General features: G+C 29.9%; 1 long non-coding RNA gene across 1 annotated transcript; it reads right to left on the bottom strand.

Annotated features, from left to right (window-relative positions):
- Positions 1–5,667: 5,667 nt before the first annotated feature.
- LOC130451182 (uncharacterized) lies at positions 5,668–9,053 on the bottom strand. The gene is made up of 2 exons (XR_008910688.1): positions 6,623–9,053; positions 5,668–6,135 (listed from the first exon to the last, which is right to left on the bottom strand). It is a non-coding gene; the product is annotated as an uncharacterized LOC130451182 (long non-coding RNA).
- Between the last annotated feature and the right edge of the window lie 1,300 nt (positions 9,054–10,353).

The raw sequence follows: 10,353 nt of genomic DNA, 5'->3' as shown, positions 1-10,353 counted from the left end.
CTATTTGTTTTCTGTTGTATCTGCCAAGTATATTTGTCAGATTTCAATAAATTTTTCAAAACTCGTTCAGTTTATTTTTACCCTCAGATATTCAGTAATTTTCACAGAACAAATTGATTACTCACTTGATAAGTCGAGAATCATGTTGATTACCTGTTCACCAAAATAGTAATAATTTTATAGTCCTTTGATGTAATGTAACTAAAACTTTATCTTAGTAGTTTTATCAAAGTTTGAAAGAATACATAGGGTGTTATGCTAATAAAACTATAAAAAATCGTGTGAAGGGTATTATTTATTTGTTAAAATTATCTTCCGTATTTCCTATAATCATTTGTGGATAGAGATAATTTCAATTTACTGAGAAAAGGTTCAATTGTTTACAAATCCGCATCGAATTATTCAATAAGCTATTTAAATAGACTCCTTTATATCTATTTAAAAATAAATTCGAGTTGTTCGGACATTATTAATGGGTTCATTGGTAGGCAGTTTACCGACGCCTATTACCTACAAGACTTTAGCAGTGTATATTGTGGTTTTAAAGTATTACCAAAATAAAAGTTTAGGAAATACAAGCAAAGCTTATAACGTAATTTTGTAATCCACATTATCCCTTATTGTAGATGAAGCATAATTGAATTTTTATTAAGAAAATTTGGTCCGTTTATATGATCATCTTGAGTGAGCACTTATCGACATGTTAATCTTGAAGTGTCATACGAAATGATCTTCACATAACTGTTTGACTAGTTTTATTTTGAAATATTGAGTAGTTGGTACTATACTTGGAAAACACTGCTGAGAAGAACAGTAAAAGTACTGGATATTTGTGATATTGATCTTTTATTATCATAAAAGGGCAACATCCATAGCCTCGTTGATAACCAGCCACTAAGGTTGACTTTTTTTACTGATAACTGATCCTCAAAAGTGATTTCTCTGGTTAGTCTTTTCATTACACAAAAGGATAGAGTAATGAAAAATTGCATTATTTCTTATATAATGGTTTTGGATTCCATTCATCATAGATTAAGCTTAATTTTAGAATTTCTATGAAATTTGTTACGTTGTTTTTCAACACCTAACCACGAACGCCATTTTCTTGAACAAAAACTGGTGTTACGTACTAATATTCTTAATACTGGAACCTTGACAGATATTGGCTTTTGCAAATTTGGTCACACTCACATTGAAGTATACCTACACAGTTATGACTGTTTAGGCGGACCTCTGATGCGTACTTTAAAACGAGTAGTCTCGTAATGTTAGGCTTTATGGTATTTTTAATCTACCCCTCAGCTGTGTCACATTTAATCCAGTATTTTGCCTGTTTCAGGTCTGTCTTACATTGTTTACTATTAAAAGATTCGCGATACTAATAGAAATGTATATATAAATATTCATTTTAATTTGCAAATATTTGTTCTATAGAGGTTTTGTTAATATGAGACCTGTTAGTTATAAGTTATAATCACATGTTTGTGATACATCAAGAAAATTTGTAGAACAGGTGGATTCCACATTGGAATGAATCTTATCGTCTCTGTTTATTGGTTAACAATATAATATGTGCAAATTCTATATACGTATAAAATATATTGAATATAATGATAGACAGGATAAAAAAATTGTCAACCTACAAGAGGACATCCCTGCCACGGTAACTCATCGAGGAATATATTGGTGGGGGGCAGCCATGAAAAAACGAAGGACCGCTCGGATAAAAGGTCAAAAGGTTTTATCCGAGGCTGCACACTTCGTCCGGGGGTAATCGCTCAATGGATCAAGCTTTCCCACGTGTTTGTGTCAGTTGAAATTATAAAAATAATGTTCATTAGTTATAATAATTTTTTTTAAGTAGGCATAACTTGGGCCCTGGACAATATACATACATACAATTAAAGCACTTTTGGTAGATTACCTATAACTGATTGTGGAACTTGAACTAGAAAGAAATTTATATCACAGTTACCGAACTTTGCGTTCAATTTTCGGTGGAAATTTCAAATCTAAAACACGATCTACAAGAACTTATGATTTTTATGACCCTTTGTGCGTTATTTCTTCAAGATATTTATTTAGTTGTATAATAGATTCTATATGATTAATAATTGTTATTGAATGTGCAGTGACGATTTGTTATTATAATAAGTTATTTTTATGTATAAACGCTGAATAGGATAGAACCGCAAATCTCAGTATCCTATAATGACGAAGCTCATGAGAATCAATAGTATAAATCCATTTAAGGGGAATAAATAATTTTTAAAGTTCAAGAAACCAAAGGCATATGGAACAACCCGCATTTACCTACAAGTCTACACAGAACATACCATATAATTAATATTGCAGCCTGGAAATTTACATCTATACTTTACTCTGTCAGCTACCTTCTAGTCCATCCTGAAATATTCAATGTGAAATTACAGAAAAGAATACATACTTAGCTGTAAATTTTTCAGTTATTTCTAATATGATCCTTTGTTATCTAGGGCTATGCACCCTACCTGGATCTATAACAAATTCTCAAAAATAAAATTACAATCTGACTGGATGCTTAGAAATATATATTCTCCATGGAAACCGATTTCAACAAGAGATAATTATAAATTACATTTCTGATGATGTCACCTACCTGTGTACCGAAATCTGAAGGAAATGTGGCGGGAATTCAGAAATTTATAACCTATTGACATTGACAGTAATGACACATTTTTATTACATAGTGTCATGATTGGTTGGTGACAACTAAATTTGTGTTGCCGAGTATATACAAGTTGACCTTTTTGGTATGTTCTGTGCTAGTTTACTAGGGATAATATCATATGACCACGACCCGATTAACTCGATCAGTTTCTGAACGTGATCTGGGTTAACCCGTTTCTAGTTTCTGAAACGTCCTTATTGGATATAATATATTTATATAAAACTCATTAAAATCTAAATAATGTTTATCCTTTGCCATTCTACGAGACGTAATTGTACATATTTTTCTTGTCATCTGTTACTAATCTCAATGTGTTGTCATATGTTCAACAATGCGTCACGAGTTTATAGTTAGATTTTTGAAGTTCAAGAACGACACGACATTGTTTTATATATTTGAAGATTAAAATACACATATTACAATTTTAGTGAATATATTTACCAAATATGTTGTATAGTTCTTCCAATATCAATCGCAGATTATAAAAACCCTTGCCGACAATTTTGTTTGATCTATCATAAGCGTAGATACCTCATTTTATAAATTTATTATTTTTATAAATACTTTTAAAAATATGTATATCTCCTGCGAGAAAGTATTATACCTTGTTAACTTGCTACAACTGAATATTAAATTATAAAATGTAGATAGACGAGTAAAATGTATCTCTCTGTAAAGGCGTTTGCTTCAAACAGGGTACCAGACGCGAACTAAGCCCGATAAATTCTTTGCAAATAAAACAAAAGAAAAAAAATATTTCAATTCCAAAGTATCTTTATAATCATGATGGTCAGAATCGTATGAACTAATCATCATTTGATTGAATTATGATTGGTTGTAAAGAGGGTGATACCATGTTCAACACAGTTTTTCCAATGCTCTTGGCGGTCTGCTGCTAGAACTTTCTTTACGAGTTCTACAACCTCTTTACTCAGTTCTAGGAGACTTTTTACAATTTCGTAATTCTGATTTTACGTTTGCCCATATTAACTAAGGTTAAATATGCAATAGTAAGGAGGTCTGAGGAAAGTATGATCCTGTTCTTTGCACAGCTTGTCAATATAATAAATTTTCTCTAAGTTTAGACCTTTAATTACAGTAAGCAATTCTTTCTTTGTTGGGCCTTTTTTACGATGGCTGACAGGAATAGGAATATTTTCTTCAGAGATAAATGCTAAAATTTGAGCTTTGTTACTACTATTATTTGGTATCTTAAGGAGAATGTATAAGATAAAAGCTGTTCATTAAACCACTTTTCAAATAATTCTGCCGTCATATCTTCATGATAATCAGCTGCACAGTTTTTGTTTTTCTTAGCAAATATTAATAAATCATTAGGCACGAAACCGTCTTTGCTTCCAGTGTGTACTATTATAAGGCGTTTCACTTTAAAACATGGCCCATTCAAACAGCAATTTTTACTATTGTCAACCCAAAAGAAATTTACTACGTCGTGACTGTCAAACTATTTTTCATCTAGATAAATTATGTGTATTAGAACTTCGGTAGTATTTTATCGGACGCAAATAATCTTGTCGCCATCGAACAATCCTTGACGATTTGGTTATTGCCATCCGTTTATTCCTGACGTAATGTTTCTAAATTGGTATAATTGTATTCTGGATAATCTGCTACCTTTTGCTGTATTATTGTCCTACGTATAAAATCTTGAGAAGCTTTGACAAGTCAATTCAGTTTTTCTTTACATGTTTTTCGGTTCTGTGAATTATCCACATCAACTCCTTTCGTGACTACTCGACAAATGGAAAATTTATTTATTCTAGTTAATTCAGCAATTCTTATTATGATTGCATTATCAAATTGCTGAATATTTTCCTCTTTTAAACATTCGATTATATTTAAAATAACTTGCTGTGTTTGTATATCTAAATTTATATGTAGCTATAGTAACAAGTGGAAGAATTTTAAAAAAGCGCCACAAACTACTAGAGTAGGATAGTAAATTAATTTCTTTTTTGAAAGTCATAACTATTTCAAAGAAACTATTAATATACAAATTCATTCGAAAATTGTACATAAAATATATAACTGCTAAATTCATATCATTTCCACTTAGTACACTAGCGCTACTTTGGCGAGTCTTCGTATTATAATAGTCTAACATCCCGATATAAAACGACCTTCACCGAGCTGGTTAATGGATCAAACATAATTTTTATGTAATTTAATATATAAAAAAATATATTGCATATTGGTTGTCTTGCAAATTTCAGTCCAGTATATTTTTAATTAATTTTTAAAAAGTTTTTTTTTTTATATATTTCACCGGTTTGGTCAACAGATAAATTCTATGCCAATCGACAGTATGCAACTTATAGTATATGCAAAAGTAAAGTTACCCATATTTTTCCTGTCACAACTCCTGGGTTGCCAGGTATGACCAGGTAAATCGATACTAGTAATTTGCACTGGTTAATGAATGAAACTTAAATAGAAATAAAGTTTATTTTATTACGAACACACATGATATAGGGTTGCCTGCGAAAAATCAGTCCTGAATACCGTTTGCCGAATTTTAAAAGATTAAACTTTGCTCCGAGTAAATATGTGCCACTGAGAGGTCCCTACCAACCATCTCATGCGATAGAAGATGACACAACATAACAGCTGTTTGTAGCCCGGCCTTTTACAGAGAGAGAGTGCGCATGCTCTCTACTCATGAAAACAAAAAGGATAGCGATAGACGCGTACATGCTGAGCATCATTTTTGAGTAGTTTCATATTAAAATAAATAGGATTAGTTTTTAACCAATTAATTAAATATGTGTATAATATATTTTGTTACATTGAAGTGTATATATATATATATATATATATATATATATATATATATATATATATATATCTTTAGTAAATAAGAAGGTTATAGCAATACATATATAATTCTATCTTAAATTTTATTCCTATTTTTAGCAGACAAAATTAAAAACAACAATTGAAAAAAAATATTTTGTTTATTGTAATAAATAATAAATTTTTAAATGCTATTGAGATTCCGAGTCATCAGACAGATAACTGTGATCACCAACTTCTCAACCTTCTTCATCGTTTTCTATTTCAGTGGTGTCGACAATGTCTTCAATTCTTGGAGGTGCATGATCTCCAATGAATTCTATTGGCTTTAAATATTTATCTAAGAACCAACCGCAGTTGTTTTATACATATTGGATCCGTTGCATTAATGGAATTAACGAGTCAATGATATCCACCATGGTGGTATGGAGTTGGAGTCGAAGCCTTTTATTTTTTTAAAAACTGCTCGCTGTTTTCTTTAGCAGAGTAATTTTTCATAAAAATGCGAAATTTCGCATCATTCACGTTGGTGCAGTTCTTGATGTCATACATACTAGCAGTATATTCTTGAACGATCTTCATTTTTTCGTTAATGAAAATATCAGCAGGATCTGTTAATGATGCAAAAACTGTTTGGTATTTTTTATTTTTTGAATGTAGCTATATTATAAAATGCTGCCGTGTAAACGCGAGAAGACTTTGGCATAATTTGATTCCTAACTTCACGCTGAATCGGTGCAATTAATGCAATTTAGAAGTTGATTATATTAGTCTTTTTTGTTGCTGAAGTGACTAGCCAAATTTCTGATTCAATAATTTTGTGCATATTGTTTTATTTATAAATTTTATAAACTTTTGGATTTGAATAGATGAATGGGAAAATCGTCATTTAATTATGTTACAAAAAAAAAACGGAAATCAGATTATTTTCCTGTTCATTTTATAAACAACAGTTTTTTGAGTTAATTAAAAAAATATGTGTGTCGAAAATTTACAAAATCGTAGGTAAATTTAACTAACAATTATTTAAACACGAATAAAAAAATAGAAGCGGCACTAGCTAAGATAATTTTTAAGATTCAATTGTTATGTACTTACTGTATTTTCAGCACAAAAATTATAAAATTCTTCGTTAAATTTATTTTTCAAAACGGTCACTTTTTTGTAACATGTGGTATGATAACTAGGTACTTTCTGAGACTGTAGTGAGAAGGTCTAGCATATATTTACAAATATTCTAGTTTGAATTAGAACTTGCAGTACTAATGTTCCGAAGGAGGTAATTGAATCTTGGAAGAGTTGTTCCTTCTGAAAATCTTACTTGTAAATGAAAGGTTTCGAACCATGAAAAGGCTTTTGCATTCCTTTTCTGGTTAATCCTTACTTACCCGTTTTCCTTAATTATCCGAAGACCCGAAACCCAAATAAAAAATATCTTGTTCTTACCTAGGGCATCGAGTTTCCTACAGTCCCAAATAAACTTCTAATCGATGACTTGATAGCTCGATGTGTTGATAGCAGCTTTACGGTCTGAATTGATTGCTATGTCCCATTTCTAATGGCTCATTTTATCAATACCCAAATGTTCGTGTAAACTTTATGCATACTGAATTTGTCTATTTAACGGTATCTTGTATGACGAATCTTCGGTTAATTTTTAGTAGGGACAATCTTTTCTACTTAAACGATTATAAATCACTTTATAGCATTAAAATTATTTTTTAATGTTTTAACATACTTTCATTTACATACTTGAGAAGAAAATTCTTCTTGATACATCAAATTATTTTGGACTATTATGGGTAAACCTATTTCCGTTTCCTTAAGTTATTCATAATATCCCAAAATAATTTCCTTTTGTGTCATAAATGTAGAAATTAAGTCAAGGATTCTCTAACAAGAAATTCTTTGTGTAAGAACCCTTGCCATTGAATTTCCTTTTCATCGCACTTTATTTCGCATTCTTAGTTCGTTAGAACGAATTTTCTAATCAAATTTCGCATACTTTCTTTTTGATGATAATTTCCTGTAAAATAAATCTAAAATATAAGAGATTCGATAGCTTAATGATGAGTGAACCAGGCTTGCAATTGTATGGTTGATGATCGAATCTCATTAGGAGGAGTGAGTAAAAAATAAAGTTTCTTAAAATAATAAATTTTCATTTTGAAACTCTTCTTAGTCTATAATACTGAAAAAATTAAGAAACCACACTTCAATTAAAACTGCAATAAAAAATAAAATTTTTGGCATTAACTTTGGTACAATTGGTCTATAAGAATGATTTAAATAATAAATGCTGATAATGACAAATTTGGTAATTAAGAACTATTACTTCCTGATAATTAGCTGTAAAATCCGTTTTTGAGTAAAGTTAATATTCAGTGTCATGTCATGGAAACTATAGTACAATTTGAGGTTAATAAAAAAATGGTTGTAATATGAGAACATATATACTTGTTAATTGGTAAATGAACATATTACCATAAATAGTATGGTTAAATTTGTATCATTCGAAGCATCAAATATTATTTGTTAATAAACTAAAAAATGAAAATGAGCCCCTGTCTTCAAAATTAATTAATAAGAAATATCGGTCGGTGAATGAAATTGTGTCAATTTTCGATGAGATTTAGACATTCGTTTCAGTAGATCAAGGTTTAGGTCGTCTTTCTTGTGTTTTCAAAAGAACAGATAAAAGTGGGAAAAAATTTAAAACTGAGAGTGAGGAGAAGTTTCTGTGAAGTCAATTTGGTTACGATCTAAATGAGTGAAGGAATTGACTGAAATACTGCAATATAGAGATTTAACTGAAGCGTAGACTAGATTCGGCGGATTTATAGAGATATACAAGAAAGAGGTATTGTTTTTTTTATTATCCAGATAAGTTACCAGTAAAGAAATATTCTCATTCCAGTAAATTGTAGTTAGGAGATGAAACAATAGTCTTGGGAGGTGCGCCATCTCTGTTTTTGACGTCATCGATAATTCTATTGAAACTTAAGCCATACTCGCGCAGGTGCGACTTTTATCGGAAGACATCGTTACCTTCCAAGAAGTACTCGTTTAAATAATTACACAGGAAGTAGTTGTGTTTGCAAGCGATTTTTTCTGCATCCGTATATATTTTTGATTTAAAATTAGATATAAGAAAAATAATACAAATATTAAAAACATTATTTGTTATTGTTATTATATAGTTATAAAATGTCAAAAACAAAATAAAAATTATAATAATCATCCTGTATTTCAATATTCCATCTACCTATATTTTATATAAACCATTTAATTGTGAAATTTAAATGGTCGGACCTGGTAGTCACATAAATTGTAAGTGAAACCAAAATATTTTACAAAATACTTCATTTAACCAGCATTTTAATTTCGGGTATTCATATTTTCTTGTAAACAACAATATTTGAATTTGAAATGTTAGTAAAATGAAAGTATTTTGCATAATACTTTTGTTTCATTCACAATTTGATGAGACAACTAGCTTTGAGCATTTGAGTTATTTTCAAATTTCCCGCGAAATTAGAATGGATATGAACCTTAGATCAAATCTTTGATTATAGAAATCTTTTTTCTTGGCACGGTGCCAGTCGGATAGGTGTCGCTAGGATCGAACTTTGCCGTCAAATTTTTATACAGAGCGGCATATGAAGTGTAGAGAAGGAGTAACGTCTCTGGGTTAAAAAATGTGAGCTGATTTTTGATGGGTAAATAGGTGGCGCTGATTATAGAGGGTATTCGCTTGAATTTTACGCGCTGATTTGAAAATAACTATAGTAATGCTTTAAATAATGCACCGTGATAATGAAATTAGTAGTATTAAAATAATGAAACGATTAACAAAACAGAATCTCGTTAAATTAACTTTATTATTTAGCTATTTATTTGGTTCAGATAATACATATATTCTAATATGAAAAAAAAGTAGAATCATGTAACAATAATGAAATAGTATAAAAAAACATTTTGGTTGATTAAAATAAAATATTGAATTATATCCGTAACTAATATAATAATTATAGCGATATAATTAGATCAATAAAAATAATAGAATAATAAAAAAAATATTTCGGTTCATAAAAATAAAATATTGAACTTCATTAGCAACTAATATAATAGTTATGGTCATATAAAAATATCAATAAGAATAATAAAATAATTGAAAATAAAACATTTTGGTTCATAGAAATAAAATATTGAACTCTATCCGCAACAAATATAATAATTATAGTTTTGTTAAAATATCATTGGTAATTAGCTTATGCAAGCAGGTACAGAAATATATCAAGTTCTTAATAAAAAATAAAAATGTAATAAGATATTAAGGATTGCACAGCTTTTCACATGAATATAATCAAACGTCAGTCACAACTTTGATAATTTCTTATACAGTAAGTGTTTAACTTCAGATCTCAATCCCATAGTACAATCAGCGCCACGTATTATCCCTACAGAATTCAGACCATATTTTAAACGTACCGTCCATAAGAGATGTTACTCCTTCTCTACACTCCATAGAGCGGCAGATCTATCGAGTATTTAATCTTTGGGGTTAAATTTCAAGATTGCATTGACATATTTTACCTGCAACACCAATGTTGCCAGTTTCAGTATATAAGTACTGCAAGTGACCCTCGTAGATTAGGGCGTGTTACTTTAAAGCCATTCACATATCAATCTCAATATGTACGTACTTCAGTCTTTATAAATAACTATTATTATGCCCTTTTGCTAATAACTACGAATGAAATGGTTATTACTGTCAATCACTATATACTTGGAGAGTCATTTCAATAGACGAAAAGTTGAAGTTATAC

Source organism: Diorhabda sublineata, chromosome X, assembly GCF_026230105.1.
Source record: "Diorhabda sublineata isolate icDioSubl1.1 chromosome X, icDioSubl1.1, whole genome shotgun sequence".
Classification (NCBI taxonomy): Eukaryota; Metazoa; Arthropoda; class Insecta; order Coleoptera; family Chrysomelidae; genus Diorhabda; species Diorhabda sublineata.
Note: the sequence above shows the minus strand (reverse complement) of the source record. Positions and strands in the feature narration are given on the sequence as shown.